This window comes from Lissotriton helveticus, chromosome 4_1 (assembly GCF_964261635.1).
Source record: "Lissotriton helveticus chromosome 4_1, aLisHel1.1, whole genome shotgun sequence".
NCBI lineage: Eukaryota > Metazoa > Chordata > Amphibia > Caudata > Salamandridae > Lissotriton > Lissotriton helveticus.
Window position 1 is genome coordinate 1279116974 of NC_136063.1, and position 23848 is coordinate 1279140821.

General features: G+C 45.5%; 1 protein-coding gene and 1 pseudogene across 1 annotated transcript in view; both read left to right on the top strand.

The window, feature by feature from the left end:
* Positions 1–23848, top strand: part of ELOVL2 (ELOVL fatty acid elongase 2) — a 436749-nt gene that overhangs the window by 100286 nt on the left and 312615 nt on the right. The window lies entirely within an intron of this gene.
* LOC144829839 (U2 spliceosomal RNA) lies at positions 16202–16331 on the top strand (annotated as a pseudogene).

Genomic DNA, 23848 nt, shown 5'->3' on the forward strand with positions numbered 1-23848 from the left:
CCTGCACATAAACTATCATTTTTTCAACACAGGCCCCTTGCACTATGATTCAAGGATGCCTGCGTTGGCGCTAGGCATCTAAATGTAGTGCCAGCACTAGGGAAAATGCAGGGGCGTGCTGCATCATTGTAAATACAGCACATCCCTGCATTTTCAGAATGGTGGAGCGCAGCATTAGCAATTTTAGCTTAATGTTTCGCTCCGCCATTCTAATGTAAATATGCCCCTAAATGTTTCCTTTCATCCTATCTTACATAACAACATGTCTATGACAAATGACAACCAATGTATCTGTTACCCTCTTTCTCCAGAGCGTGGGGAAACTGGGCATATGTAGGGTGTCACTTGGGTTCTGATGTCCACTGGCAATAAACGGACGCACAGCAGGTGGCTGAGTTTGGAAGGTAATCAAGGTGAAATGCTGATCTGTAGCTCATGTCTATTGGTGACACATATGAAAAATATTTCATGAGTCTGTATGAAATATGGATTTTATCATAGCAATGACTGCCCCCAAACAATTCTACAGAGCTGTACATTTAAAATGGCCAGTAGCATTGTACAGCAGTGGAGATACAAATTATGCAACAGCAGTATCCGAATTTTGTGGCAAGAAAAAGCAAATTATATTGCACATTCTCTTCAAGTGTTATTTTGATTCTTCACGAAAGACACCTTGGGGCATATTACCAACAACTAGCGATAATTATCGCTATGTTGGTTTAGAGGCGATATTTTTATCGCCGAGCTGCGGCGATTTTTATCGCTTAGGAACCTTGCTATTATCAAGGTATATCTCCTAAGCAATAAAAATCGTCCGAAATGCATGAATATCGCTGAAAAGTCAGCGATATTCATGCATTACCGAGCTTATGCTCTTAGCCATGTTATCCACCTACCATTGGATAACATGGCTAAGAACTGCTCAGGGGCAGGTGTTAGCTTTTGGAGATATTCGCGCTTAGCGCGAATATCTCCAAAAGTTGGTAATAGGAGATAGTGATGTTAGCGACTGTTTCCAGTTGCTAACATCTTGGCACGCCCACTTTGCATGTCATTAGTGATAAATATCACTGACATGCAAAGCGGGGCCCAAGATGGTCGCTATCTCCTACTAGCTGTTGCTAACTGGTGTTAGCGACAGCTAGGTAATAGGGAGATAATTTTATCTCCGCTTTCTTGGCTTTTAAAGCCAAAAAAGCGGAGATAAACCCCCTTGATAATATGCCCCCTAGTGCGGCACAGCGACACATATGGACCGGGGGGGGGGAGGGAGGGGTTGGTTCTCTTTGCGATCTTCTTCTCTTTCTTTTCTTTCCTTTTCTTGGGAGGCGGGTGGGTCTGTACTTGTTATTCGTTATTTTTTGTCATATCAATGCAACTGCTAGTACAAGCGATAGGTCTCTGTGGGGCCCGTATTACTGTACACCTTTGTTTTGTTTGCGTTGATTAATAAACGATTTAAGCCTAAAAAAATAATTGGAGTTGCCTGTGGCCTTAACATGTCTTCTGAAGACCTATTTCACAATAAAGACAATACCTTGGTTTTTCTGCTATTGATTAGCCTCAGCCTGCTTTTATGGGGGAGGTAGTTTATCATCTTACAACTTATGCTGTTTCCGCTGTTTGCCATCCTTAATGGACCATCGAAATCTAATCTACCAAACCATTCATACGGATATTGTAAGTTAAGTTTACAGAAAAGGTTCACTGATCAAATACACTTAAAAGCTTAGGCTTGGTCTCTTGCTTTTTGATTTTTAAATGTTTATCTGTATCGAAAAGCGACCTCGACCTACTGAAGTCCGTCTTCTAATATAACAAATGAAGAGGAGTAGCATTCTTACAACCAATGACTGCAGTTTGCTGAGGCGTCTCAAATAATAGAAGGAGACCCACATGTGATAATACATACCTGGGAGTACAACTTCTGAAGCCGTGTGAGACTATCGAACCTAAACTTTGCAACGTCTTAAAATATTTCTTCCTGGGACCCTGTTGTTAAATTGACTCTAGAAGATGGTGTAATTAGAATCACATATGACTGTTTTGTAGTAAATGCTGAGAATATATATTAATGGCATATGGAGAGTACAAGGTCCTTGTAGCAAAAACTAGCAAAAGATGACCTGAATTATTAACTGTCTACATTTGGTAACCTTTTTGCAGAGGCTGGAAAAAAAAACCGACTTTGCTTTTTCTTCTTTATCTAAGAAATCCGTTTATTTTTTCAGCACATCTCAATAATGTAATGTGAGGGCATTTTGCAAACTGTCTGTGCTGGCAGCAAGTCTAACTTGTTCCCATAATTGTCGATATTTAGGTCTGCACAGCTGTCGTCATAGCTTATGTGACCACTACAAAAAGAGGTTTAAGAAGCCGTACTGAGCGGCTCACAACTACACACCGCCTTCCCTAGCCACAAACCCTGGTTCGGTATCCTATGCTGGTATCTAGTTTTTCCTCTAACGTTATTCCTTTGGGTACACGCATCAGTAGATGCACCTCCCCTGGGAGCGGCTCATCTCCTCCTAAGGCGCTCCTGGATATCTGTGGACTCGATATCTTCTCATTAAAATGCAATGTTGTTTCAATGTCAGACATGTAACTGTTGTTATGTCTACACTTCTGATTTGTGCATATTTGTAATGCTTCTCACTACTTGAAACCAAAATAAAAAAGGTTTCACAAACAAATAAGACGCAGTACTGAGACAGGGGCTCAGGCTTCGTCTACATTTTGTTCTTCCTTTCTACAGAATTTTGCTTCGGCAGGTGAGTGCTCCCTCTGAAAAACAGTGCTTCTGTGGAGCTTTTTGCCTTGCAGAAAGCTCTCTACAGTAGTCATGAGTTTGTTGTGGTGACAAGCAATTGATCAAGGCTGATCTGTTTATTATGACACAAACAACAAAGAGAGTATGACAGGCTTATTTATTGTGAAAAGCATATGCTAACACAATAGGCGTTTAACAGGGGGGGTTGACATTACCCTGTACTAATGCCCGTAGACAGGTATTTTATTACATGGACTCTCACGGATTTGAGATAGCAGTAAGTGGTTTGGTGGAATTTCGACAGATGAGCACGAGGGAAAATTAAATAAATAATATATTTTCCCTCGTCATTTAATTTTCCCTAAAGAAATCCCGCTCACCCGGTCCGACCGCTCTTACCTGCACGGGCCGTGACTGTTTGTTTGTCCTGCATTGTTTGTTAGTGCGGTTATTTGCGTTATCAGTTTTGAACAGTTTTAGAATGGCAGGAGGAAATGCTTCTGTGTGTTTCACAACAATACAGACAGAAACTTTACATGGTAGAAAAATAAATATTACTGTCCATTTTAGTTCACATCACTGTACTTGAGGAATGCATGTGCTGTTGTTTGTTTCTATGCTTAACCTCACAAGACTCTATGCAGGTCTCTGTCTCTGAGAGGGAACGGCAGTTAGGAGGAAGCCAGGGTAAGCAGAAGGGCTCCTAAAATTCAGTCTTCTTTCAGGCTGTTTGTCTCTAGACCTTGGTTATCGCTTAAAAAAAATCCTGTCTTTCATAACCTGCTTTATTCCAGAACCCAAAAGAGATTTGTGAGGCATAATACTTACAGAGAGACTCACTTGAAGGACCTAGAGGCGTGGTCTGGATGTGCCAGAACATGTAGGGCCATATGTATGAAATTGTAGTGCAGCACAGCAAGTCACCTTGCTGCACTGCGCTGCGTTTCAGGGAAATGTCAGGAATGTGCCGCTGTATTTAACACAATACAACGCATTCCAGCCTTTTGCCCAGCGCTGGGAACAATGGGCTGACTAGCACCAATGCAGGCACCCTTCCATCATGGTGCAAGGGTGCCTGCATTGCATGCAGGATTGTTTTTGGGCAGGAGGGAGCACCACCTTGCACAAAAACAATTCCCTGAGGCACATTCCTGTATCTATGTGCGCTGTACAAGGCAGCACACATTGAAAGAGAAAGTAGCTAGAAGAAATTAAGATATTTCTCCTTGTTACGACTCCCCTGGGACGAAGTATCTTTTTGGCGCATTCCTAGGTCTACCAGCAATGGTAAATCTCTCAATGCATCAAAATCTCTGGGAGTTGCGTGGGAACACCTTTGCAATGTCTGTGGAACACCTTCCCAGGATAGAATAATGAAACACAGTGATTTGCCCTGCGTTTGGTTACTCCTGATTTATCAAGTCACACAGGGCCATACAGATGAATCGTTTCGGGGGTTGCGTTGCTTTTGCACCACATTGCTTGGTGCATAAACAACGCAGACCCCTTTTTAAATATGGCCTGTAGTGTGGATAGGAGGTGTAATATAGTGCCCTAGACATTGATTTTCGAATTAGATAATCCATTTTTTACTTGACTTAATAACACTCTGTATGATCTTATATTGGCCCCAAAATTTCTCAGGCCCTATTCACAGCAAGTTATACAAAAATTGTCACTTGATTCAACAAACAACATATTAAGATTGATACAATAAATATATACAGAGATTGAGGGGCATACATTGAGTTTACAAATCTTTAAAATCCGGAAAGTGTCCGGATTCGCTGTTCTCACAAGTTTAGTAAAGTAGTGGGAAAATGGACAGTGGTGGTCATTGGGAATTTTGGAAATAAATAGCCACAATGCCTGAACGTTTGTGGGAATGAACAACTATTTCCGGTGGTATTTCCTACCCAAAAAGTACACCTATACTTACTCCCAAAAAAGAGACAGTGATTAGTTTGGGTGTAGGTCTCAAACACTGACAATTGTTCAGGAGCTGTAGGCAAAGGGATTTCCTAATGTGGAACATATGTACATTTGTAAAATAAATTGGCAAAGAAATATTCAATTCTGCATTCCCCTTACCAACAAGCTGTTTGTTTCTTCTACTTTGGTCAGTCCTTACGAGGTGGAATACAGGAAACAATCTTATGCCTGAAAAACAAAACTTTTTATAGATTTACGAGGGCATTCCTACGAATTTTTGTGAATGTTTACCAAGAGCAAATCAGAAAATCGTAAGGAATAAGTCTGCGATCCATATCTTTAATAACAGCACACTTGGAGAGAGGTTTAGGTTCAGTTTATCTGAATGAAAGAAGCAGATCTCTCTTACTATAATGTCACCGTAAAATAACTGCCAATGTTTATTGGGCATATACATATGTACTGATTAAAACAGACATATGTCCCACTGCAAGAGAACAAATGAGGCGAAAGCAGAGTGAATTATTGGAGAGACAGATGCCGAATGTGTAACATCGGGTATTTGGACAAGGCAGATCATCATGTGTTTTGGAATGAAGACAGTTGGTCATAAGTTGGCTGTTTGGAGCCAGAGGGGGATATTTACTAGAGAAGTGGCAGAGCGTGGCATTAGCCTTCTAGGCATAACGCCACGCTCCGCCACTTCTGAACGCAGGGCTGCACCATATGTACAACAATATGGTGCAGCCCTGCGTTTACCTCTGCGCTGGCACTAAATTTAGCAGCCTAGCGCCAACAGAGGCACCCTTGTGTCTGCATTGAGGGGAAGATAGTTTATGGGCAGGACGGTGTCCCTTCCTGCACATAAACAATATTTAAATGGTGGTTTGAAACTTCTATGTGTGCTGCATCAAGCAGCACACATAGAAGTTGTAAGACGTCATTTTTTTAAATTGATTGTTTATGTGCAGCAAGGTGTCCATTCCTGCATAAAAACAATCAAAGGCCTCTTGCTATTTCTATGTGTGATGTACCATGCAGCACACATGGAAACAGAAAAAAACAAGGAGAAATTAAACATTTCTCCTTGTTGCACCTGTTTAAGACTAGGTTTTCCCTTTTCTTAATTTTGGCGCTGCCCCATATTTACGCTGCCCAGTATAAGGCATTGTCAAAATCAATGGGTGTTGCGGTGGAACGCCCACCATAACACCCATTGCGCCCTCCTTTCACACTAAGTATAGCATGAAAGAAGGCCTTGTTTACAAGGCAGCGTTAAGCCATTTTAAATGGCTTAACTCTGCCTTGTAAATAAGGCAAAGCACATATCGCCACAGGAACGTCCCTGTCACAAAAAGTGATGTTCCTGTGGTAATGGGGGCCTGTAAAGATGCCCCAGAATTTCTTTAGTGTGCAGCAAGGATTGAAGGAGCTAGCCTGTCTATAGATTTGATGCCACATCTAAGCTCACTCAAAGGAGTTTTCTGATTGAAGAGGCAAAATAAAGTAAGCAGTATGATTTTATTTATGCCGTAAACATGTCTGTAGCCAATTGACAGAGCCTGGCACAGGGTGAGATGTAGCTCAGTTTATTTGTCCTAGTACAAACTAGGTTTTGTTTATAGTCTAAAGTCACAGGCTCATGTATCCTGGATTAATTGCAGTCTCTTTCCATGCACAAGCTTTCAAAAAAGCATAGGCAATGGTATGGGGGTTCAAGGATGTAAAAATGGATTTTAATGTTGATATGACCATCTGTAGACATACGCCACTTACATAAAACCATGGAAATATTGCACCATAATACAACAAGCATTTACAATGCAATAGGTCTCCCAGCCTTAAAGTTTGAGCTATTGGCATTGTATATTACAATGTGTTACATTAATTTATTATCAAACTCTGAATTGTTGTATAAAGATGATTTGCAAACTGTCAAATGTTGCTGAATAGTAATCAACGTTGTGAATAATATTGTTTGCTAGTCATCCTTGGGTACCAGAGTACTTCACTTGAGGCAGCTCACTACTCTGCACTCACTACTCTGCACTCACTACTCTGCACTCACTACTCTGCACTCACTACTCTGCACTCACTACTCTGCACTCACTACTCACTACTTTGCACTCACTACTCTGCACTCACTACTCACTACTCTGCACTCACTACTCTGCACTCACTACTCTGCACTCACTACTCTGCACTCACTACTCTGCACTCACTACTCTGCACTCACTACTCACTACTCTGCACTCACTACTCACTACTTTGCACTCACTACTCTGCACTCACTACTCTGCACTCACTACTCTGCACTCACTACTCTGCACTCACTACTCTGCACTCACTACTCACTACTTTGCACTCACTACTCTGCACTCACTGCTCACTACTCTGCACTCACTGCTCACTACTCTGCACTCACTACTTTGCACTCACTACTCTGCACTCACTACTTTGCACTCACTACTCACTACTTTGCACTCACTACTCTGCACTCACTGCTCACTACTCTGCACTCACTGCTCACTACTCTGCACTCACTGCTCACTACTCTGCACTCACTACTTTGCACTCACTACTCTGCACTCACTACTCTGCACTCACTACTTTGCACTCACTACTCACTACTTTGCACTCACTACTCTGCACTCACTACTCTGCACTCACTACTCACTACTCTGCACTCACTACTCACTAGTCTGCACTCACTACTTTGCACTCACTACTCACTACTCTGCACTCACTACTCACTACTATGCACTCACTACTCTGAACTCACTACTCACTACTCTGCACTCACTACTCTGCACTCACTACTCTGCACTCACTACTTTGCACTCACTACTCTGCACTCACTACTCTGCACTCACTACTCTGCACTCACTACTCTGCACTCACTACTCTGCACTCACTACTCACTACTTTGCACTCACTACTCTGCACTCACTACTTTGCACTCACTACTTTGCACTCACTACTCTGCACTCACTACCCTGCACTCACTACTTTGCACTCACTACTCACTACTCTGCACTCACTACTCTGCACTCACTACTCTGCACTCACTACTCTGCACTCACTACTCTGCACTCACTACTCTGCACTCACTACTCTGCACTCACTACTCACTACTCTGCACTCCCTGTAGTGTGCTGTCTCTCTGTAGTGTGCTGTCTCTCTGTAGTGTGCTGTCTCCCTGTAGTGTGCTGTCTCCCTGTAGTGTGCTGTCTCTCTGTAGTGTGCTGTCTCCCTGTAGTGTGCTGTCTCTAGTGTGCTGTCTCTAGTGTGCTGTCTCCCTGTAGTGTGCTGTCTCCCTGTAGTGTGCTGTCTCCCTGTAGTGTGCTGTCTCCCTGTAGTGTGCTGTCTCTCTGTAGTGTGCTGTCTCCCTATAGTGTGCTGTCTCTAGTGTGCTGTCTCCCTGTAGTGTGCTGTCTCTAGTGTGCTGTCTCCCTGTAGTGTGCTGTCTCCCTGTAGTGTGCTGTCTCCCTGTAGTGTGCTGTCTCCCTGTAGTGTGCTGTCTCTCTGTAGTGTACTGTCTCCCTGTAGTGTGCTGTCTCTAGTGTGCTGTCTCCCTGTAGTGTGCTGTCTCTAGTGTGCTGTCTCCCTGTAGTGTGCTGTCTCTCTGTAGTGTGCTGTCTCCCTGTAGCGTGCTGTATCCCTGTAGTGTGCTGTCTCCCTGTAGTGTGCTGTCTCCCTGTAGTGTGCTGTCTCCCTGTAGTGTGCTGTCTCCCTGTAGTGTGTTGTCTCCCTGTAGTGTGCTGTCTCCCTGTAGTGTGCTGTAGTGTGCTGTCTCCCTGTAGTGTGCTGTCTCCCTGTAGTGTGCTGTCTCCCTGTAGTGTGCTGTCTCCTTGTAGTGTGCTGTCTCTGTAGTGTGCTGTCTCCCTGTAGTGTGCTGTCTCTCTGTAGTGTGCTGTCTCTCTGTAGTGTGCTGTCTCCCTGTAGTGTGCTGTCTCCCTGTAGTGTGCTGTCTCTCTGTAGTGTGCTGTCTCCCTGTAGTGTGCTGTCTCCCTGTAGTGTGCTGTCTCCCTGTAGTGTGCTGTCTCCCTGTAGTGTGCTGTCTCTCTGTAGTGTGCTGTCTCTCTGTAGTGTGCTGTCTCTCTGTAGTGTGCTGTCTCCCTGTAGTGTGCTGTCTCTAGTGTGCTGTCTCTCTGTAGTGTGCGGTCTCTCTGTAGTGTGCTGTCTCTAGTGTGCTGTCTCTCTGTAGTGTGCTGTCTCCCTGTAGTGTGCTGTCTCCCTGTAGTGTGCTGTCTCTCTGTAGTGTGCTGTCTCTCTGTAGTGTGCTGTCTCTCTGTAGTGTGCTGTCTCTCTGTAGTGTGCTGTCTCTCTGTAGTGTGCTGTCTCTCTGTAGTGTGCTGTCTCTAGTGTGCTGTCTCCCTGTAGTGTGCTGTCTCCCTGTAGTGTGCTGTCTCTCTGTAGTGTGCTGTCTCTCTGTAGTGTGCTGTCTCCCTGTAGTGTGCTGTCTCCCTGTAGTGTGCTGTCTCTAGTGTGCTGTCTCTCTGTAGTGTGCTGTCTCTCTGTAGTGTGCTGTCTCCCTGTAGTGTGCTGTCTCCCTGTAGTGTGCTGTCTCCCTGTAGTGTGCTGTCTCCCTGTAGTGTGCTGTCTCTCTGTAGTGTGCTGTCTCTCTGTAGTGTGCTGTCTCTCTGTAGTGTGCTGTCTCCCTGTAGTGTGCTGTCTCCCTGTAGTGTGCTGTCTCTCTGTAGTGTGCTGTCTCTAGTGTGCTGTCTCTCTGTAGTGTGCTGTCTCTCTGTAGTGTGCTGTCTCCCTGTAGTGTGCTGTCTCCCTATAGTGTGCTGTCTCCCTGTAGTGTGCTGTCTCCCTGTAGTGTGCTGTCTCCCTGTAGTGTGCTGTCTCCCTGTAGTGTGCTGTCTCCCTGTAGTGTGCTGTCTCCCTGTAGTGTGCTGTCTCCCTATAGTGTGCTGTCTCTAGTGTGCTGTCTCCCTGTAGTGTGCTGTCTCTAGTGTGCTGTCTCCCTGTAGTGTGCTGTCTCTAGTGTGCTGTCTCTAGTGTGCTGTCTCTCTGTAGTGTGCTGTCTCTCTGTAGTGTGCTGTCTCCCTGTAGTGTGCTGTCTCCCTGTAGTGTGCTGTCTCCCTGTAGTGTGCTGTCTCTCTGTAGTGTGCTGTCTCCCTGTAGTGTGCTGTCTCTCTGTAGTGTGCTGTCTCTCTGTAGTGTGCTGTCTCCCTGTAGTGTGCTGTCTCTAGTGTGCTGTCTCCCTGTAGTGTGCTGTCTCTCTGTAGTGTGCTGTCTCCCTGTAGTGTGCTGTCTCCCTGTAGTGTGCTGTCTCCCTGTAGTGTGCTGTCTCCCTGTAGTGTGCTGTCTCCCTGTAGTGTGCTGTCTCCCTGTAGTGTGCTGTCTCTCTGTAGTGTGCTGTCTCCCTGTAGTGTGCTGTCTCTCTGTAGTGTGCTGTCTCTCTGTAGTGTGCTGTCTCCCTGTAGTGTGCTGTCTCTAGTGTGCTGTCTCCCTGTAGTGTGCTGTCTCCCTGTAGTGTGCTGTCTCCCTGTAGTGTGCTGTCTCCCTGTAGTGTGCTGTCTCCCTGTAGTGTGCTGTCTCCCTGTAGTGTGCTGTCTCCCTGTAGTGTGCTGTCTCCCTGTAGTGTGCTGTCTCCCTGTAGTGTGCTGTCTCTCTGTAGTGTGCTGTCTCTCTGTAGTGTGCTGTCTCTCTGTAGTGTGCTGTCTCTCTGTAGTGTGCTGTCTCCCTGTAGTGTGCTGTCTCCCTGTAGTGTGCTGTCTCCCTGTAGTGTGCTGTCTCTAGTGTGCTGTCTCCCTGTAGTGTGCGGTCTACCTATAGTGTGCTGTCTCTAGTGTGCTGTCTCCATATAGTGTGCTGTCTCCATATAGTGTGCTGTCTCCATATAGTGTCTCCCTAATTGAACATGTCAGTGTCTCATCTCCATTCTGTCGGTTTCCAATGTCATTAAACTGCAAATGAATTTTTAGTTTTGATTCTGCTGTACGCGAACCACCAGACAATGGAAGTAGTATCTATATGCAAAATATGCTACACAGATGAGGGAAAAGGATAAGATTTCATGATATATGTCCAACAACAGTGCAGTGGTTAATCTGGCTTCTGGTGAGAAAGCACAATTGTGTCCCCTATTTATCAAATTCACTTAGCGTCTTGCATGCTTTATTCGTAAAAAAAATAAATAAATAAATAAATCAAACAAGTTCTTTTAATCCTGAACACGGAGCTCGGTGTTAAGTCTAAGGCATTAAATACTCTCTTAGATGCTAAAAGAAAGAAGGTATGTTTGCATACCAGTGACGTACGGCAAAAAACATTTAGACCAATTAGATATACATTGCTGCATGAGACAAATATCATGCCTAAAAGAAACCAAGAGGGGAATGCTTAATTTTAGAGGCGTGGCTGATTTCATTTGCCACTCACATAGTACTCAAGCATTAAATGCGGCACTCTGTAATCCATGGATGACTTTTCAAATGGTTATTAAGAGTGCATCGCACACTGAATTCGGATTAGGGCTGGCCGAAATCTGCATTATGCGGACTTCATTTTATGTTATTTTGTTAATTTCACCTTACATTCGTTATGCAAAATTACGCTACTGTGCCATGTCACGTAATTACGTAACATTCGCTGTAAAATGTAACGCATAGGAAGAACGCTTCTGCCACAGCAGGTGCAGTGGCTACTACAGCTACTGTTTGAAGCACTTGCCTTTCTGCCCTTCTTTTTAACGTAAGGTGAGCCCTCGTGTCCAAAATGGACGCGAGGGTGCATTTCACACTACAATACAGCACCAAGCGTCAGTTTTACATCTATTTACATTTATATCGCTGAACATACTGGGGTGGCAGATTTCATTGGGGTAGAATTGGACGAACTGGGCATTGGTCAATGAAAACGTGAATGACCTCCATTATAGAATGAGTGTAGCTCTGATCAACATTGCTGGTCCTTTGTAAATAATAAGAAATCGTTTTATAAGTGTTACAAAAGAGAGCGGAGAGCATCTTTAGGCCGGGCATTCCTTCTGGGCGTGCTAGCGGTTCGATTCTGTCATAACGTTTGAGTTTTCAGTATATTTGTATTTCCGAAGGGGCAGTAGGTCCGTGGTTTCCTGTTGCTGTGGGCTGGAGTGCTGAAATGAGGTCTGCTGCTGGCACGGAGGAGGACGCTACTGCGCGCGCACTCCGAAAAACGAAACCTATGGTGGGGGCGGGACTTCCGTTTTGTGAAGCCAGCGCCCACGGAGTGCCTGGAGGAGCAGTGGTGACGCGGGGCTCCCATGCCCGAGGGAGAGCCCCGCGGTCGGAGGCTGCACAAGTCCGGAGTGCCGGTGAGCGGGGAAGGGGGGGATGCCTGTATGTGTGCGTGTGTGTGTGTGTGTGTGTCTGTGTGTGCGACGGCGGAGGGGTGGGGGGGATGTCTCTCCGTGCGTGTATGTGTGCTTGTGTATGTGTGTGCGCATGCGTGCAGGGGAGGTGTGCCTGTGTATGTTTGCGCTTCCCAGGAGACAGCCACGGCGCGCGCGTTCGCGTGGCCTGCGCCGATCGCCTTTTGCGAAATGCGCGCGGCCAGGTGCTGTCTCCTGGGAAGCAGAGTCAGCGACAAAAGATCTCCTGGCGGACACAGCGCTGACGCGCTGTTAAACGCCAGGAGACCTAAAAATAGTCACACATACCAAAAGAGTACAATTTACAGAATATTAAACCAGAAAGCGAAGACAAAAAAGTAAAATTAAGTCGCGAAATGTAATGTAACATGTCATAGGCATCGAATTATGATGTTAAGTGACTTCCTCACATTTGCGCTCTATTTTATGTCTTGAGCACACCAGCCTCTGGTTAGAGCGTAATCTTAAAGTACTATTTCCTGAATTATACTAATACCCAAGATAGCCATGTGTCTCCTATGCCAAGGCAGATGGACTTACAATTATGGATTGATGATAGAGCAGTTGCTTCTACTAGCTACTTTCTAGCGTTACTGAAAATTGATCCTGTCTTTTGTCAGGCTACAGAGAGCAAATGAATCTGCTAGAATCTCTGTTGCATTTATATAGACTCTATGCTCCTCAGGAGCCCAATTTAATCCAATTAATATGCTTCTGCAAGGTGTTTCCAGACCCATTAGCTTTCTGTAGACTGTAGAGTAAGATTGGACTGTAGCTGAAATGCCTCCCACTGCATGTGCCCCTATGTGCTGAGGTCATCACCATATGCCAACACTCCAGATACAATCCATCTATGTCTCATGCCAAGAAACCCTGCATAAAAAGGCAAAAAAGCTGTCTGGGGAAAACCACCTTGTCATGATTCTAAGAGGTACCCTTTAAAAAGTGGGAGATGCATAACTCTTTCACACAACCTGGGGCAATATTTAGATAGGCTGTCTGAGAATTGTTAATAAAAATCTAGAAAAGTGAGTGACTGGATTCAAAAGAATCAATTTGGAATGGTTGATTACAAATCCCATGACATCTATAAGAAGGTTCTTAGAAAGTGGGTTATTCATAGTGGTAAATGAGCATCTACCACTGGAAATAAGGCCACTAACACAGTCTACGGCTCAGAATAGGTCTCCGAAAATTATTCCCATGCGCATCCCTTGGTAGCTTTCCTGCGAGCAGGCAGGCTTAACTTCAGAGACAGGTATGTAAAGCATTTAAAAACACCAATTCAGTAAATAATTAAGACACAACACACAAGAAAAATCCAACACCAATTTATAAAAATAGGCAATATTTTTATCTTTAAAATGCCACCAAAGCAAAAAAAAAGATCCAATGTAGGGAACCAGATATATGAATTTTTCAAGATGAAACACTTTCTAGTGCTTAGAAACCAATAATGCCACTTCTGTACAAAGTCAAAGTTTGAGGCCGACTGCAGTGGATCCTTGGTTGGATACACTAAGCGGGAGGCGCTGGTCTAAATTTTACCTACACACTTAGAAACTCTTCTGGAGGATTTCTCTCCAGACGTTCTCCGGATTACCTTTCTGTGAGGGTCCAGTCACCCTCTGGAGATTTTTCACAAAAGTTCACCAAACTTTCCCACATATCTAGAACTTCTTCCTGAAGTTACTCTTGAGGGTACAAAGTGTCCAAAACATAGTCCAAGGGTCTGGAATCTCCTCAATGGTCCATTGGATACACTCCATGCAGGGGACTCTTGGTGGAGTTGATGCAGGTGAGCTCTGTTAGCCTGTAGCTTGCAGGGACTCCACTCTTTAATCCTTGCTAGTGTAAAGCATGCCGCTTTTGTTGCTGAGAGCCAAAATTGCAGCTATGCTGTGAAACCGTCAACCTGGTACCAAAACGGCCCCCAGGGGGTCTAAAACCAGCTCCCCACCCTGGCCCCCCACCAGGGAAACGCCCGAAGCCCGCTACGGCCAGTCCGGTCCTGCTCTCTGGGGTGAGCCACTTATCACTTTATCAAAGCAACCTGGCTAATCCTGTTAACTCTGACCAATCAGGACAGACCCCCAGAAGGTTGGATTTTGGATTACAGACAAGAAAGTCTTATAACCTATTTTCTGTACATTTTAGGACAAATTCAAATGCAGTATTCATCAATACCATTCTCCTAAATCCTTGAATGATATTTTTCGGTAGTCCCTTGCGGTAGTTATGAATTCATCAACGATTGCAATAATAACCAATCTGGCTGGGGATCTACAATGGGGAAAATTAAATGTCCATTTTGTACAGCACGAGGGCCTATAAAACATCTTTTATAAGGACCCTCAGAGCTACATGACCCCCTACCCCTGGGACACCTAGGGGAGACTTTAGGAATTCTGAATATACAAAATGATTTACTTACTCACTCCACAGTGCTCCTAGCACAAAAGTCGATTTTGGGAAGCACTTAACTACAAGGGGAGTATTAAAATGTGCAATTTTGCTATCCCCAGGGCATATACAACCTCTTTTATAAGGGCACTCCTTTTAAGTACCTGACCCCCACCCCTGGGACACCTAGGGGAGACCCTGGGTACCTAATATGGCAAAATATTATAGTTTATCAATGTTTATGTGTCACTAACTCCGAAGTCAGGTTTGGGCACAATTTACATTAAAAAGCAGTTTTGCAACACATGGCTGGTTTTAAAAAACTGACCTCAGGCTCCGAGCAGTGCACACATGCAAGTGCAGAAAGGGCTGCTGGCCTTTAAACGGCTATTCCCTAATATATACTAGGGACTTAAAGATAATGTTAATCCCTCTGCCCTATAATGTACTAGGGACGTATAGGGTAAGTCATGCCAATCATAGGGTACTCCGCCCCAAAGTGTACCCTAGTGTGTGTAGGTGTTTTCACTGGATTCTAAGTGTTTTCGGCATGGCACTGGCCCTGGGCCTGGTTAGGCAGAGCCCAGAGACAGCCAGAGTCAGTTACCACCAGTACCAGTCTGAGAAAATGGGGCTGCCCAGGGCACTGGATGACTTTGCAACAAAAGTTTGATTTCATCTTCAACATGACACAGTCTTCGTCTCACGACACCAACATGGTGTCATCAACATACGTAGCCTGAGGTCCATATTTTGAGCCAAACTATCTACGACAGGCCTCTGAAGTTCTCAGAGCTCCAAATAAGAGACACTTGAACTTCAACAGTTTTTCTTCAAAAACAAATCATGTACATTTACAGTGGTGCCTCTAACAACAAGTGATGCCTGCTATCATCAAGAGATTATATACAATATGTGTATTCTTTTTTCAGAGGTTTATCACTGGACATCAGCCTTTGTCTTTTTTCCACAATTACAATAAAGAGCCACTACCTTTACCTGCTTTCTATGTGGAACAAAGGACACTTGATTAAAAAAATCATCCATCTGCTCCCAAACATTGAGAGGAATTGCAAGACACAACTAGCTGCACAGTGGGAAACACTGCTGTTTATTTCAGAAGTGGATGGGCCAAAGGCCTGCACTTACGCAATAGGACACCAGCAGCCCTTCATCATGGCTGGGAAGTGTTCAGAGGATATAGACCTTCACTCAACAAGCCCTCTAGCTTCCCTGGACCATTGGCGAAGAGGTTCGTACTGTACCCTGAACTTGCTTAGAGTTAGCTGCAGCAGGACAGAATTGTACCTGGCTTTCACAAAGGGCAAGGGATGCACGTGTTACCCCCTTATTCCCTCTATCCGACCACATCTAAATGTCAGGGAGGGACACAGTATGCCCCACAGCCCTCATTTTCTATTCGCCCATCATTTCCTGTGGTCTGTTGAAGTATAGGATGCTTCCTGCTCCTTTGCGAAACAGAATATTGGAGTAGTTGTCAGATGCTGTGGCATGATTCTACCATCAAAATTGGTACCTTTATACCACTGATCACCATAACAGCTATCCTGAGAGGAGAGCATATTATGTAAGTGGATTAACTGAACAGAATTAAGCCTCGTCACATGATTCCAAATAAAAATATTTCAAAATAACCCGTGCAAACCTTTATTTTGTATGTAATTATGTAAAGATGTGTTGGTTATTTATATAGTGTGAAGTTAGCTTTAATCGCTTCTCGGCCTTTTGGCTAAGATCACGTGTAGTATCTGTTCTTATCAGTTTAACCCCTTCGCTGCTGGCCCGTTTCCGCCGCTGTGCGGTAAACAAAAGAACAGGGCGAGGCCGTGACGAACCCCAGCCGTCATCAGCACACGAGCACCGTGGAGCGTGACGGCTGGGGTTCGTCACCAGCATGCAAGGGGTTAATAGTGTGAAATTAGCTTGGAAGTATCAGAGCACAGTGTGTGGTTGAAAAGGGGAAACTTCTTAATGGAATTCTTGTACATTGAAATGGGTATTTATAATTTTATGTGGATTTGGGACAGGGCTGGACTGGGAACCAAAACCGGCCCTGGCAAAGTGCTCGGCCGGCCGGCCCCCCGGGGGGAGGTTGGGGGTGTGACTGAGCTCTTTGCGGGGCCGGTTTTCGGCCGTTTTTGTCACAGGGCCATTTTGCAGCTATGCTGCAAAATCGGCCCTGCAACAAAAATGGCCCTCAGAGGCCCAAAACCTGCCCCCACCCTTGTGGCGCACCGGGGGATTGCCAGGTGCCCTCAACGGCCAGTCCGGCCCTGATTTGGGACCTTTCTCCACAGTGCTCACTGATTAAGCCTTCTTGCTCTATGGTGAGGATGTTAATGAATGATCATTTTGCGCTCTACAGTTATGGACCGGAGCTGAAGGCGAGTGCACAAAACAAGCAGTAAAAGGAAATAACATCCAGTAAAGCCCTTAAGCTTATCAGGAGTAAGTTCACTGGAAAGTCTCTACACAAAGAAAAACACTTCTTCTGTCCCTGCCTATATTTATTTCCTAACTGTGTAGATAGGCTAGCAAAATGGCTTAGTAGCTGATGTCTGGTGTAACCAATAGATCATTAAATTTAATTCCAGCAGGACAAACCTAATTGTTCATCCTTCTGAGATCAATAAATTGAGTGCCAACAAATGTGTAATATTGACACCTAGTGCCCCATAGCGCCACCAGTGCATCACTTTTTTTAGCACCTGCAGCACAGTGGGCTTGCCCATATTTACAAGGCCACGCAAAGTCACCCTGCGTGACTTTTCATGGGCTTGTAAATATGGGCCCCTTTCACACATTACTGCATGGGTGTTACTATGGGTGTTCCCACGCAACATCCATGGAGCTTGACACATTTACAGATTTACAACATTTTGTAAAACTGGGAATGCTTCAGAATCCTACGCTTTCCGAGGGGAGGCATAGGAATTATCAACTAAGAGAAATACTTTTATTTCTTCTAGTTTACTCCTCTATCTTTGAGTGCTGCATTCTGAGAGTGCCATATATCTGTAGGTTCTTTAGCTGGGTCGCCCCGGGTGTCATCACTGAAGGGGGGGGGGCAAAATGGCAAAAAATAGTTTTTAACACATATTTTTTGCCATTTTGTCAAGCCGGTGGTGACAAGACATTTTCCGCACCGGGTACCACCTGACGTTGCTACGCCACTGCATTTATGGTTCATTGCCGTGGTGATGTGTTGTAAGTGAAGCCTTCTTTCACAAATGGCCGTCATGCGCACTCTGTTAAAGTCCCTCTGCCCAGCTGAAAGAGCAAACACACCTTGCGTCCTTGCATCTCACTGGGCACGTTGGTAATTAGATACTGCCTTTCAGTCTTTGCCCTCCACAATGACAAGATGAACGCTGTCCCATTCTGTCATTGTGCCTCGCGCGCCCCTCCCCCTTCGCAGGCACAAGGCGCCAGATCCGTTTGATATCAATTCTCAGTCCCCGTCTGAAAGGCAGAGAGGACCTTTGTGTGTCTGTCCGCGGTGACCTGTTCTCTGACAACAGGGGGGCAGCTGACGCCAAGGAGTAAGTGCCTCTTGCAGCGATCACAGGCGAGACCTGGCAGTCAGGGGTACCCAGCATGCCACACTCTGCTGCCTGGCATTTAACTTCCTCTGTGAAAATAAAAGACATTCCCGCTCTCCCTTTCAGACCTCATCTGTGGGGGTTTGCCTGCTCTCTCTTTGCAGCAGAAGCCTCTCGGGATCTTCTGACTCCTGGGTTGACAGGCGGTTTTTGCAGATTTCTTAGAGGATGTGTTAGCTCATATCCCATTATCATAAGTAGGCCTCAAAAAATGAATCAATCACCCCAACAGATCCTCTACCCGATCACATGCAATCTGCAGATAATCAAAATTAACTGTAATAGTACACACCCACTTCAGCACCAAAACCCTTCTCTGAATAGAACCACCCCTGTACCAATAGTAAGTGCATACCATTACCAACTCTCATGTAGCAATGGAAGCCCAGCAAACTAGCAGGTAGCGCATATGAGAGCTCCTTTACCTAAAATGAACCATAAGAACCTGACAGTACAGACAACATAAATACCTCAATCAGAGGTACCTTACTTCAGTTATGAGAAACACCCCTCCATTTAAAAATTCAATACCAGGTGGTTCTCAGAACCCATACAGTGACAAAAATCCAGAACTGCGCCCTGAAAAAAGGGGTTGGCAAACTAGACTACCAATCTCTTTCCCACCCCTCGTGTTTCCTTCTCTAACTCAGCTGTTATTCTCACTGACCTCCTTATGACATCACACACATCGTTACCTCCTATCTGGCTTTATTAACTGTCTCATTTTCACCACTCTTTCACCTGTCCACCTTCTTCTATTTCATTGTCTGTCTCTTTCTCACCTGTCTCAGCCTCAATATTACCCTTATATCTCGCACTTTCCCAGTGCTTAATTTGCAAAAGAACGAGTGCCGGTGCCTGAAGCTCTGCTCAGAAGCCTGTGGATGGCGCTATACATGTCAGCACACCGAATTCACAGACTGCATACTATAGAATCCTCCTCATACCTCTTTAATCGACTACCAGACACTTCCTGCATTCTCTTCCTACTCCTTTTCCTCTTGTTTGTGTTTCTCTCTCGCCCAGCTGTCTTTTTCCAATCTGTCTGTCTTATTATCACCACTTTGTCTCTCCATCGCATACCCCTGTCTTTGTCTGGATCTCTTTCCCGTCTTTGTTGTGTCCTCTTCCTGCTCTTCCTTTTTCTTGTTTTAAACATGTATTTATTGGCATTTTATGATAAAATAATACCGTGAAGTCAAGAAATGTCAGAAGTTAAAGTAATATCACGAATTACAGGGCATATCTAAGAGATCAACAGATGTACAAAAATTGGTTACATAAGCTCCATCTGTCAAATCTGCCTTGTAGCAGGAGTGAGATATGGTCCAGCAGTCTAGTACAGAAGCAATACGTTGGAACCTGTCCCTCCATTCTCCGCAGGTAGTGTCTCATTGAATTCGTGACCCAGACTTCCAAATATGGGAGCTTACCAAAGAGTACCAGACTATCTTGCCATATGTAGTAAAACTCAGGATCAGGGGGAAGGAGGATCACAGAAGCCAATTAATTAAAAAAATAAAATTAAACAAAGGTAGCACAACTGTCTCAGGGGTTTCACATGCCATGAAATGAAAGGGAGCCTAATACCTCAGATAGAGAAAGATAGGATAGACTCACTGATGCCAATGGGGGAGCCTGTGTAGCTGAAACAATGCAGAAGCAATCCAGGGTGGATGGGGGACTAGGAGGGTGCTCACTCCAATCGGGCTACAATAAAAGGGGGCAATGGTGCACTCCCATACCACGGCAGGCAGCCATACCTATCGCAAACTCCCTTCTTCATCTGAATCTCCTGAGGAGTCCTCTCTATCCCTCTTGACTGGCCCATCCTGTCTGTTGTGGCTCCCCTCTGTGTCCCTCTCTGGGTGCTCCCAAGCCTCCAACACCTCCGTCCACAACCCCATAATAAGTTGTCTCCTCACCCCGGTAGCATCTTTCCGAATCAGCGCCCACTTCTCGTCCCTGACCCACATCATGACATCTTTCACCCACGCATCTACCACCAGCCCTGTCTCGGACTTCCAAGCCATCGCTAGCCTTCTCATAGCCAGCACTAAGGCCAAATCTAAGAATCATGAGCCCACCTTCCGTGTTCTAGGTCTATGAAACAATCCCAAGAGGCAGACCTCTAAAGTGCATTGAGAGTTCGGTTCAGGGTGGCATTCAGTGTACTTATCACTGTATCCCAGTATGGCCGTAAGTGGGAACAACTCCAGGTCATGTGGATGAGATCTGTATCCAGGAGCGTACATCTAGAGCAGCCTCGTAGTTCACCACCATTAATGATCTGAAGTCTGCAGGGTGTTAGGTAAGCCTATGGACACAGTTGATTTGAGTGTATTTCAACCTTATATTCCGGGAGATTTTCTTAGGGTATGCCAAAAGCCTGAACAACTTGGATGTGTAAAGTCTCACCCTAGCATATCTCCCCACTTAAAACAAAATGTCAACAGGGTCTTCTGATCCATTTCGTACATCGATTTATAAAAGCACCTCACCAAATACCTTGCCGTGCCCATGGACACCAGCAGTTGTAGTACTGCATATGTCATTGGTTAGTCACTGCCTCCAGCCCACAAGTCCCTAAACATCTGTGTCAAGGCCTCATAAGTTAGAAACTGCCCAGAAGTAGGTCAAATTGAGTCACCAAATCTTAAAGCGGGAGCAGAGCTCCCAGCTCGTAACAGTCGCCGATTGTCACCAGGCCAGCATCTGTCTAGGCCGACAATTTTACCGCTGTGATAAAAGTGAGATATTCGCCATGTGTGAGACCCACTAATGGTAGGGCAGGGGCAGTAAGAGGCATCTCTTCAGTCCTCAGCACACAGCACCTGCAACATTACAAGGCCATCACTAACATTACACCTGGTTTGGGAGTTGCCATTGCTGGGCAGATCAAGTTTGCCAGCAGTGGACTCAGATGGTGTGCAAGGCTCATCGGTCCTAATTCTTCCTTTCAGGCCCTGTCAAGCCACTGGGTGACCCACTGGAGCTGAGCCACTAAAATGTACAGCTCAAAGTCCGGAGCATCTAGGCCCCCCTCATTAGATAGGCACCAAAGGCTCTCCAGTGATACTCTATGGCGTCCCCATCCCACATAAGTTTCCTAAGCTGGGTGTCTAATTGTTGAAAGCAAGAGGCAGGCAACCATACTGGGATATTAATAAAAAAAAATATTATAATCTTGGGAGCCTGACCATTTTGGACACTGAAATCATGGCCATAATTGGCAGTTTGAGAGATCTCCAAAAGGGGACGCAGGTTTTGAGCGATCTGAGAGCTCTCCCCAAGTTGACCTCTCATAAATTCTCCATGGAGGGAAATATTTGAATTCCCAGATATTTAAGCATAGTGAGGACCTAGTCAAGTCTTGTGGAATGTCCAACAGCTGCTGGACACCCAGTGTAATTGGGAACAAACAGGTTTTTGTTTTAGTGACGTGAAAGCCAGAAAGTTCATCCGATTCCCCCAGAAGGCATAGTGTAGTCACCGCACCCATATAGCTGTCAGCCAGGTACAGTAGGAGGTCATCTGCATATAAAAAAACAATATGTTCCCAGCCTTCTGCCACTAACCCTGAACCTACACCCCCCCTCTCCAAAAGTGAGCTCAGCCTTGTTCAATGGCCAAAGCGAATGGAAGGGGGGATAGTGGGCATCCCTGTCTGGTGCCTCTATAGACAATGTAGGTCTGGGAGATAGTCGTGCCCATTCTAACTTACGCAGCCGGTGCAGTGTAAAGTAAATGAACCCAATTAATCCAACACTCCCCTAGGCCTTTCCGATGCATAGCTGCAAACAAGAAATCTCACTGTACTGACTCAAAGGCCTTTATAAAAGTCAACAGACATAAGCAAGTCCCACAGTTGAGAATGCACATCTGGATGATAGACGGCACAATATAACCGCCAAAGATTAAGGGAAGTACTGTGGGCTGGGATAAAACCCTTTTGCTCCTCATGTAACAATGCAGGCATATGGGGCAGTAGCCAAAGGGCCAGAACCTTGCTAAGAATTTTGTAGTCCATGTTGAGCATGGACAGAGGGAGAAATGCTGTGGTAGGTGTGCCCTGTTTAGTAGTCTTTGGAAGTGGGATTATGGCAGCGTCTTGTGTGGATTCAGCCAGTGCTCCATTCTTTAAAATGTAAGCGTATAGCGACTTCACCTTTAGAGCCAGAGTTCCAGTAAAAGGCTGTTCTGGGCCTCGGGTTTTCCCTGTTGCCAATTTCCTGATTGCTAGCCGAATATTCTGGTTTGTACCCGGTCTCCCCAGGCTATTCTGAGCCTCTTGAGGAAGTTCTCTCAGTGGCAATCATTGTAGAAAGGCATTCTGTACCCCCAATGGTAGAGCCTAAGGATTCCTATATAATGTTATAATGACAGCTGACTACCCAAACCAGAAGTACCAAACTTCTAGACCACTGATCATAGGTCCAAAGGGATGCCTGTCTCCGAATCCGACTCCTGAATCCCTGCAATCTTGACCACTGCTTGGAGGGCAGCTGTACTCTATTGTTCAGTCTGTGAAGGGGACGGCTTCTTCAGCAACCAGCCACCTAGGGGCCCCATGTGCAAGGTTCTGAGGTCTGCGTCTCTGTACTCCCTTCTTGGGTTAGACCACCAGCAAGGTGGACCCTGTCTTATAGGCCTCCAACAAGTCCCATGCCATGCCTGGTACTTCACAGAAGTGAGTAGTCCCATCAAGTATGATTCTGAGTTTGTCAGTGAACATCAAAGAGCACAAGCAACCATTGTCCACTGTGAATAGCCCCCCTGTTTGTGTCTTTTGGAGTATGATATCTATGTTCTTATAATGCAGTAGCCATGCCACCACAGTCTGAGGTGGGTGACTGGGCGCCAGACAGTGGGTGGCATCCTATGGGCATGTTCCAGAGCAAAGAAGAGGGTAAGATTATTCGGGGCGACCTCTGTTTGAAGCCATCTTTCGAGATACATCACCATATCATCTCCTTCCGTACCCTCAGGTATTCAGAGCACTTGGCTTTTGTTTCAGCAGTTGCGGCCTTCCGCATCTTCTGCCCAATATTCTAATATGGGTAACATGTCAGGCAGATTGTTCAACTGATGAGAGAGTGTTTGGTGTTGGCTGCAGCCCTCCTACAGAGGCCTCCACTTCCTTAACTTGGTCATCCAACGCATGGTGTTCATCCTGCTGGAGGCTGAGGCCCACTGATACTGCACTAATGTCTTCTTGTTGGAGGGTATCCTCGGTGTCTGCTATGGCTGCAAGAATCTTGTCTAGTTGAAGATGAAGGGAGTTTGTCGAGGCATCTGTTCCCTCAGTCTCCATGGCCAGGAGCTGGGAATGTTCCCCCAGTCTAGGCTGGGTGCCTACCACCTTGGTCTTTTGCTTCTCTATAAGGACGATATGGCTAAGACCCCAACAAAGTTTAGGACTACTAGCCCCAGATGTGTTTGAACCACACTCAGCAGTATGGCAGAGGTCTCCCCTCTGTGGATGGGGAACCGCCATGGGACCGTGAGTCTCAGTAAGTGCGTGTCTCAACAGGAGAGAGATAGCTACTCTTCTAAACCTGCCAAAGATGCAGGTCTACACCATCAGAATCCCTTATAGTCACTCCAGTAAATAGGTAGGGCCAAAGGCATGACCCCAGCATACCCCAGACTGTAAAGCACACAATGCCATCCCTCCATCTGAGGTAAATAAAATGAGTACCATTGAGTACCACTGAGTTGGGTAGCAATACACATCTGCTATTCAGTTTCAGT